This window comes from Chinchilla lanigera, unplaced genomic scaffold (genome assembly GCF_000276665.1).
Source record: "Chinchilla lanigera isolate Chin_1 unplaced genomic scaffold, ChiLan1.0 scaffold00104, whole genome shotgun sequence".
Taxonomy (NCBI): Eukaryota; Metazoa; Chordata; class Mammalia; order Rodentia; family Chinchillidae; genus Chinchilla; species Chinchilla lanigera.
The window spans coordinates 7,419,457-7,427,676 of NW_004955505.1; the positions used below are offsets into that span (position 1 = coordinate 7,419,457).

The window sequence follows — 8,220 nt, forward strand, 5'->3', positions numbered from 1 at the left end:
CGCCGCCGCCCGCCGGGAGCTGCCTGTCGCCCTCGCCAGGGCCCGGACCGCGCGTTAAACCTTCGCGCCGGGGAGGGCGCGACTCGGGGCTCAGCCGCTGCTTCTCACGGCCGCGCTGGAGCGGCCTCCGAGTACATGGGCTGTTTCTGCGCTGTGCCGGAAGAATTTTACTCCGAAGTTTTGCTCCTGGATGAAACCAAGCTAACCCTCACCACACAGCAGCAGGGCATCAAGAAGTCAACAAAAGCTTCCATTGTCCTTGACCATGTATTCCGTCACATAAATCTTGTGGAGATAGATTATTTTGGGCTGCGTTTCTGTGACAGAAGCTTTCAGACGTATTGACTGGATCCTGCAAAGACCCTTGCTGCACACAAAGAGCTGATCAACACTGGACCTCCATTTACCCTGTATTTTGGTATTAAGTTCTATGCTGAAGATGCATGTAAACTGAGAGAAGAAATAACCGGATATCAGTTTTTCTTGCAGGTGAAGCAAGACGTCCTTAAGGGCTGGCTGCCCTGCTCCGTCAACATTGCTGCTCAGCTGGGAGCATAGGTAGTCCAGTAGGAACTTGGAGATTATGACCCATATAAGTACACTGCAGGATACATGTCGGAGTACTGGTTTGTTCCTGATCAGAAGGAGGAACTTGAAGAAGCCATAGAACGCATCCACAAAACTCTAATGGGTCAGGCTCCTTCTGAAGCTGAGCTAAATTACTTGAGGACTGCCAAATCCCTGGAGATGTATGGCGTTGACCTCCACCCTGTCTATGGAGAAAACAAGTGTGAATACTTCTTAGGATTAACTCTGGTTGGTGTTGTTGTCTACAAGAATAAAAAACAAGTGGGAAAGTATTTCTGGCCTCCAATTACAAAGGTTCATTTCAAGAAGACTCAATTTGAACTCAGAGTACTGGGAAAAGATTGCAATGAAACTTCATTCTTTTTTACAACTCGGACTAAAACTGCTTGCAAGCATCTCTGGAAATGCAGTGTAGAACGTCATACATTTTTTAGAATACCAGAAACTGAATCAAATTCATTGTCAAGGAAACTCAGCAAGTTTGGATCCCTAAGTTATAAGCACCAATACAGTGGTAGGACAGCTTTGCAGATGAGTTGAGATCTTTCCGTCCACCTTGCCCGGCCTGATCAGAATGTGGCAAGAAGTCGAAGCAAGACTTACCCTAAGAGAATAGTGCAAATGCACCCAGCTGGTTCAAACAGCATAAACCAGGTAACTGCAAACGTGGAAACTGGAGAAAATGAGGGAACAACTAAAATTATTGCACCTTCACCAGTAAAAAGCTTTAAAAAAGCAAAGAGTGAAAACAATCCTGATATCCAAAGAAGCAAATCTCATGCACCATGGGAAGAAAATGGCCCCCAGAGCAGACTCTACAACTCTCCCAGTGACCACACTAAATCACCGTAGTTCCCTTACACACGTCGCCAAAACCCTTCCTGTGGAAGTGACAACGACTCCTTGCAGCCAATGAGGAGCAGGAAAGCCCATAACAGTGGTGAAGACTCAGATCTAAAGCAAAGGAGGAGGTCACATTCGTGCTGTAACACCAGCAGGGGTAGCGAATCGGAAAATTCTAACAGAGAGCACTGAAAGAAGAGAAACAGAATATGGCTGGAGAATGACATGGTTGATTCAGCGCCTCAGTGGGAAGCCATCTTATGGAGACAAAAGGAGAAAAGCCAGTCAGATCCCAACAACAGGCAGTCCAGACTCTGATCTCACTCAAGAAGCCCTGATAACCAAGCAAAAGAAGAATTGTGGCAGCACATTCAAAAGGAGCTCGTGGATCCATTTGGATTGTCAGAAGAGCAACTGAGATTCCATACACTAAAATAGAGACTCAGGGTGACCCAGTCCGCATCAGGCATTCGCATTCGCCACGAAGTTGCCGCCAGATCGCAGGTCGCAGTGTTCAGATGGAGAGCGATCTGTTTTTTTTTGTTTGTTTTTTTTTGGTTTTTTTCTCCGGTACCGGGAACCGAACTCACGACCTTGCGCTTGCCAGGCAGGCACTTTTGCCGCTGAGCTAAATCCCCAGCCCCTGTTCTTTTGGAAGTAAATTCAAAAACAGATCTTGTAACACCACTTCCAGTGACCCGTTCATTGGACTCTCAGGGTTCTGGTTGCTCTACAGTTCATCAGAAATGGGTGTAAAGATAGCCTGATTGAAGAAAAATCTCAGATACCTGCAAGCACACAGCAAAAACAGTAAAAATGGTCCACGCTGCATGCCTCAAGTTAGAGACTTGATCCTGGTGAAAACCAAGGACAGGAGTGGGAAGGGTGTGTATGCTGCTACTTCTGAAACTGTGAAGGAAACAAGTATTCAAGTGTCTTGGACCTGCCAAGTGCTTCTTCAGCCTATAAAACACCTCTTCTGAAGATCTGACTACTGCTTGCTCGTCCTGAAGGGCCTTTGACTGGAAGGATAGTGCTCTTGTAAAAGTTAACTTGACACCACCTCTTCCTCAAACAGGTAGCAGCCAGCTCCAAGTATCTTGTGTCAGCATCCCCCACAAGCAAGACCAGATGTTTCTGGTGGACATTCTGCAGTTCTGGATGGCAGGGGACTCACTGTGCAGTGGTGGGAAAAAAGCCTTCTTCCCAGCTCCAGGGGCTTCAGCCATTACTGAGGTGACCGAGGACTGACCTGTCACTCTCAGATGGCAGATACCTGTATTCATAAATTCTTTGTAGTATTGTAATTTGTGGCATTGAGTTTCACTGGTATTTACAAATGTAAAAAGCTTGAAGTGTTGCTTTTAATTTCAAAGTGTCCTTGTCTTAATGTTTTCTGAAGGAGAGAAAAAGCTAAGTGTGGATTTTACGCCCCCTGCCGCCGGCCACCTACCTCGCCTGCTCTCCTAGACTGCCGTCCAGATACCTTTTCAATCTGCAGCGAAAATATAAGTATTTACGCAGGGCATCTTTATCCTTTCCTTACCAGTCCTCTCCAGATACCCTCAACCCTAACACTCCACCCTGCCCTTTCTACCTGTACTCTAGATATCCCCTTCATCTCCCTCAGGAGCTCTTTCTCTATTATGTAGAATGTACTTAGCCTCCTTTCACCAGTTACCACTACCATCTGCTATTAAACCTGTGACTGCCACTACCAATACAACTTTCACAGCCACAAGTCCTTGTCTAAGGGTTTCTTTGTTCTCAGCTAAATTTCTCACTTCTTAGACCGTCTTCAAAGTGGATTTTCCCCCGTTAAAATCTCCTTCTCTTCCTTCACTCTTTTAAAGCAATCCCATTTTGCTCTACTATTATGACTGTCTTAACTACCTTTCTCTTATTGTTTTTTTTTCCAATCCTTAGACCTAAGTTTATACCCAACAGCTTCCAGGCTTACTTTTGTAGCTTAGACTAGAGAGCAGTGTTCTAAGAGTCCACCTGGACTTTTCAAAGGTTTCAGCTGGTTCAGACTCTGCCCACCAGCTGAGCTGACAGCCACTATGCTTGTCCCCATAGAGCCTGTCACTATGGACACCTGCACTATCATGGAGTCTGTTGGCTTTGCTTTCCTTTCTCCACCACAGACTCAAGCTGGTCTTGTTTAGACCCAGCTGTGGTGGTCCCTTCATTGGCCTGCCTGCTTAATAAACCCCAAGCCTTAACTGGTCTGGCCTCTACCTACCTCTTCTAGCTCATTTGGTGGAACCCCTAGCTCTCCCAACAGCCATCTAAAAATGCCTCACTGAGAGCACACAAATCTCTAACCTAAGGCACTGAAGGGGGAAAACAGCCAAAGCTGTCCAAAAGACCAATGGTTACCTTTTCCTTATCGAGGTCTCTGCATGTGACTGCCAGCTTTGCCTTGCAGAGATGCACCCACCTTGTCAACTCTGCTTTCTCAGGGTCTCCTCACTTGGGCAAATCCTACTTATAGTGGTTGATTGATTATGTCAACTTGAGAAGTTTAGAAGCACAACTAAGCTTGGTTCAGCAATTGGCCCAGCAATTCTACACCCTAGGGTGTGGAGGAGCCACCCTAGGGTGGATCATCACCTAGATAATATAAAAGGGAAATGAAGAAGGACAGAGGTACTTCCATTCCTTTTGGAGGAGCTCCAGTCTTCACCTTCAGCTTGGATTTAGTCTCCTGGCTTCTAGTGCGGACTCTTCGGCTTCCACCTTGGATCCTTCAGCCTTCCGTCACAGACTCATCAGCCTCCTGGTACGGACTTGCACGAAACTCTGCGGTGAACTCCAGATCCTGGACTGATTCCTTCGGTCTTCAGTGTGCAGACACGCTCTGCACACTTCCCCATACAACTCTCTAGCTGACTGTCGTAAGCCAATCTTGTAATTTCTTATAATTTGTATATCCTGTGTTATATCTGTTTCTCCAGTAAAACCCTGACTGATACACTGCTGCAAGGCTCACTTGTGATTTCTATTTCTGCTATTCAGCTGTAAGCTCCCAGCAGGAGGACTGTGCTCTGCTTAACATGTGTGCAGCTCCTAGTATAGTGCTTTCAATAAACGCTTCTGAACGTCTCAAAAAAAAAAAAAAAAAAAAAAAAAAAGAAGAAATGCGTTCATTTTTCCCAGTCAAAGAAGGCTATGAGTGAATGGAATGGAATGGGTATGTTGGCTTCTGTGTAACCAAGCAGGGACAGCTTCCCCAATGTATTCCTATGCATGGTTGCATGACATAAGCACAATACAGCACTTAACAGTATGTGGATGTTTCAGGAAGTTATGTGCAGAATGTTGTTTCCTGGGTTGTACAATGGTATTATATGGTTATATAGTAACATGTATAGTACCCATGTTCAAACACATGACAGGAAGCATGAGTTAACTTTTCCAAAAATAGCTCACCAAAGGACCTGAATATCACATCAATGCATCTGCTGTGTTTAGACAAGCATTCAAATGCACTTGTAATTCCTGGTCAGATGTGCCTATGACTGAATGCAATGGAATTGGTATGTTGGCCCCTGTGGAAGCATGCAGGGACAGCTACCCCCAAGTGCGCTTCTGCACAGTTCCATGAGATAAGCACACCACCACAGTTAGCAGTGGATGTTTTGTGGATGTTTCAGGAAGTTATATGCAGAAAGGTGATTTCCACTTTGTGCACTGGTGTCACATGACCACACAGTAACATGTATAGAGCCTGTTTACCAACACATGACAGGGAGCCTGCTATGTGTTTTTCTAAAAAATTAACATTGTAAAATGCATATATCACTTTCTGCAACGCTACCACAGTTTTCAACTAAGGGTGGCAACACAGTCACCTTTTGCTGCCTATACACATACTAGTGAATACAGTGGAATATTTGTGATACTGTGTTAGCAAGCAAATACAGCTTACCCAATGTACATGTATGTACAGTTCCTTCACATAAGCATGACACAGGTCTTTGCAATGTGCGGATGTTTTGGCAGTTAGGTGGAGAAAGTTGTTGTCAGGGTTGTACACTGGAATTACATGACCATGTAGTAATATGTATAGTGACCCTGTGCCAAAACATGAGAGGGAGTCTGAGTTAACTTTTCCAAAGGAGAGCTCATAGGAGGAAACATATAACACTTACCACAAAGCTTCTAGAATGCTAAGGAAAGAGTGGAAATGCATAGTCTCTTCCCAGTCAAATGCTTGTATGAGTGAATGAAATGGAAAGATTATGTTTGCCAATGTGTAAGCAAGCAGGCACAGCTTACCCAATGTATTCCTGTTCACTGTTCCATGACATAAGCACAACACAACAGTTAGCAGTGTGCAAATGTTTCAGGAAGTTATGTGCAGAAAGTTGTTTTTAGGGTTGTACACTGGTGTACCATGATCACATAGAAACATGTATAGAACCCGTGTATCAGCATATTAAATGGAGCCTGAGTTCAATTTTCCAAACAAGAGCTCACTGTAGGAAACCTACATCACCTACAGCAAAGGTTCTGCTGTGTTCAGGGAAGAGTGGAAATGCATTCACTCTTCGTGGGCAAATGGGCCTATGAGTCAGTGCAATGGAAGGGTTATGTTGGACTCTGTGCAAGCAAGCAGGGACAGCTTCTGCAATGTACTTTTATGCACAGTTCCACGACATAAACAAAACACAACACTTAGCAGTGTGTGGATGTTACAGGAAGTTATGTGCAGAAAAATGATTTCCATGTTGTTCCCTGATATTACAGGATCACAAAGTAACATGAATAGAACATGTGTTCCACCACATGACAGGGAGCCTGGTGTGTGTTTTTCTAAGATCACATTGTAAGAAACATGTATCACTTTCCACATGCTTCTGCAGTTTTCAAGGAAGGGTGTCAACATACTCACACTTTGGGACCTATACACATATTACTGAATGCAATAGAATGTTATTGTGCCACTGTGCTATCTAGCCAGTAAAGCTTACACAAAGTACACCTCTGTACAGTTGCATGACATAAGCACAACACAACGCTTAGCAGTGTGGGGATGTTTCTGGTATTTACGTGCAAAATGTTCTTTTCTGGGATGTACACTGGTATTACACGATCACATAGTAACATTTGTAGAGCCTGTGTGCCAGTACACAAGAGGGCTCATGAGTTACCTTTTCGAAGGAAGAGCTCATAGGAGGAAACATATAGCACTTACCACAAAGCTACTGCAATCTTCAGGGAAGGGTAGAAATGCAGTCACTCTTCCCAGTCTGATTTGCATATGAGTGTGTGCAATGCAATGGTTATGTTGGTCTCTGTGCAAGCAAGCAGGTACAGCTTCCCCAGTGTATACTTAAGAACAGTTCCATGACATAAGCAAAACACAACACTTAGCAGTGTTTGAATGTTTCAGCCAGTTATGTTCAAAAAAATGATTTCCACATTATGCACTACTATTACATTATTACACAGTAACATGTGTAGAGCCTATGTACCAGCACCTAACATGGAGCCTGTTGTGTGTTTTTCTCAGAGGATCGCATCATAAGAAACATGTATCACTTTCCACAGTTCTTCTGAAATGTTCTAGGAAGTATGGCAACAAACTCTCCCTTTGCAGCCTATACACATATTAGTGAGTGCAGTGCAATGTTATTGTGTCACGGTGCTAGAAAACTGCTACAGCTTACCCAATATATGCCTATGCACAGTTCCATGACATAAGCACAACAGGACACATAGCAGTGTGCCAGTGTTCCAGGAAGTTATGTACAGAAAGTTGATTTCTGGGTTGTACACTGGTATACCATGATCACACAGAAACATGTATAGAACCTGTGTACCAACATGCTAAATGGAGCCTGAGTTCAGTTTTTCAAAAAAGAGCTCACTGTAGGAAACCTATATTACTTACAGTCAAAGCTTCTGCAATGGGAGGGGTATGTTGGCCTCTGTGCAAGAGGACAGCTTCCGCAATGCACCCTTAGGCACAGTTCCATGAAATAAGCAAATCACGACACTTAGCAGTCTGTGAATGTTTCAGGAAGTTATGTGCAGAAAGATGATTTCCATGTTGCACCCTGATATTACATGATCACAAAATAGTATGTATAGAACATATGTACCACCACATGATGGGGAGTGTGGTATGTGTTTTTCTAAGAAGATCACATTGTAAGAAACACATATTACTTTTCACAGTGCTTTCTATGGTGTTCAAGGAAGGGTGGCAAGACACTCAAACTTTGGGGCTGATACACATATTACTAAATGCAGTGGAATATTATTGTGCCACTGTGCTAGCAAGGCAGTACAGCTTAGCCAATGTACGCCTATGCACAGTTCCATGACATAAGCACAACACAACACTTAGCAGTGTGTGGGCGTTTCAGGAAGATATGTGCAGAAAGTTGATTTCTGTGTTGTACGCTGGTGTTACATGATCTCATAGTAACATGTATAGTGCCCGTGTACCTACACATGAGAGGCAGCCTGTGTTAACTTTTCCAAGGCAGAGTAACTGTAGGATACCTAGATTACTAACACCAAAGCTTCTGCTGTGTTCAGGGAAGGGTGAAAATGAATTCACTCTTACAATTCAAACCTGCATAAGAGGGAGTACAAAGGAATGGGTATTTTGGACTCTGTGCAAGCAGGCAACGACAGCTTCCCCAATGTATGCTTATGCACAGTTCATTGACATAAGCAAAATACAACACTTAGCAGTGTGTGGATGCTTCAGGAAGTTACGTGCAGAAAGATGATTGGCACATTGTATACTGGAATTACATGATCATGCAA

The 8,220-nt window shown here is 44.0% G+C and overlaps 1 pseudogene; it reads left to right on the forward strand.

Moving 5' to 3' along the window:
- Positions 1-118: 118 nt before the first annotated feature.
- LOC102023174 lies at positions 119-3,958 on the forward strand (annotated as a pseudogene).
- The last annotated feature ends 4,262 nt before the right edge of the window (positions 3,959-8,220 follow it).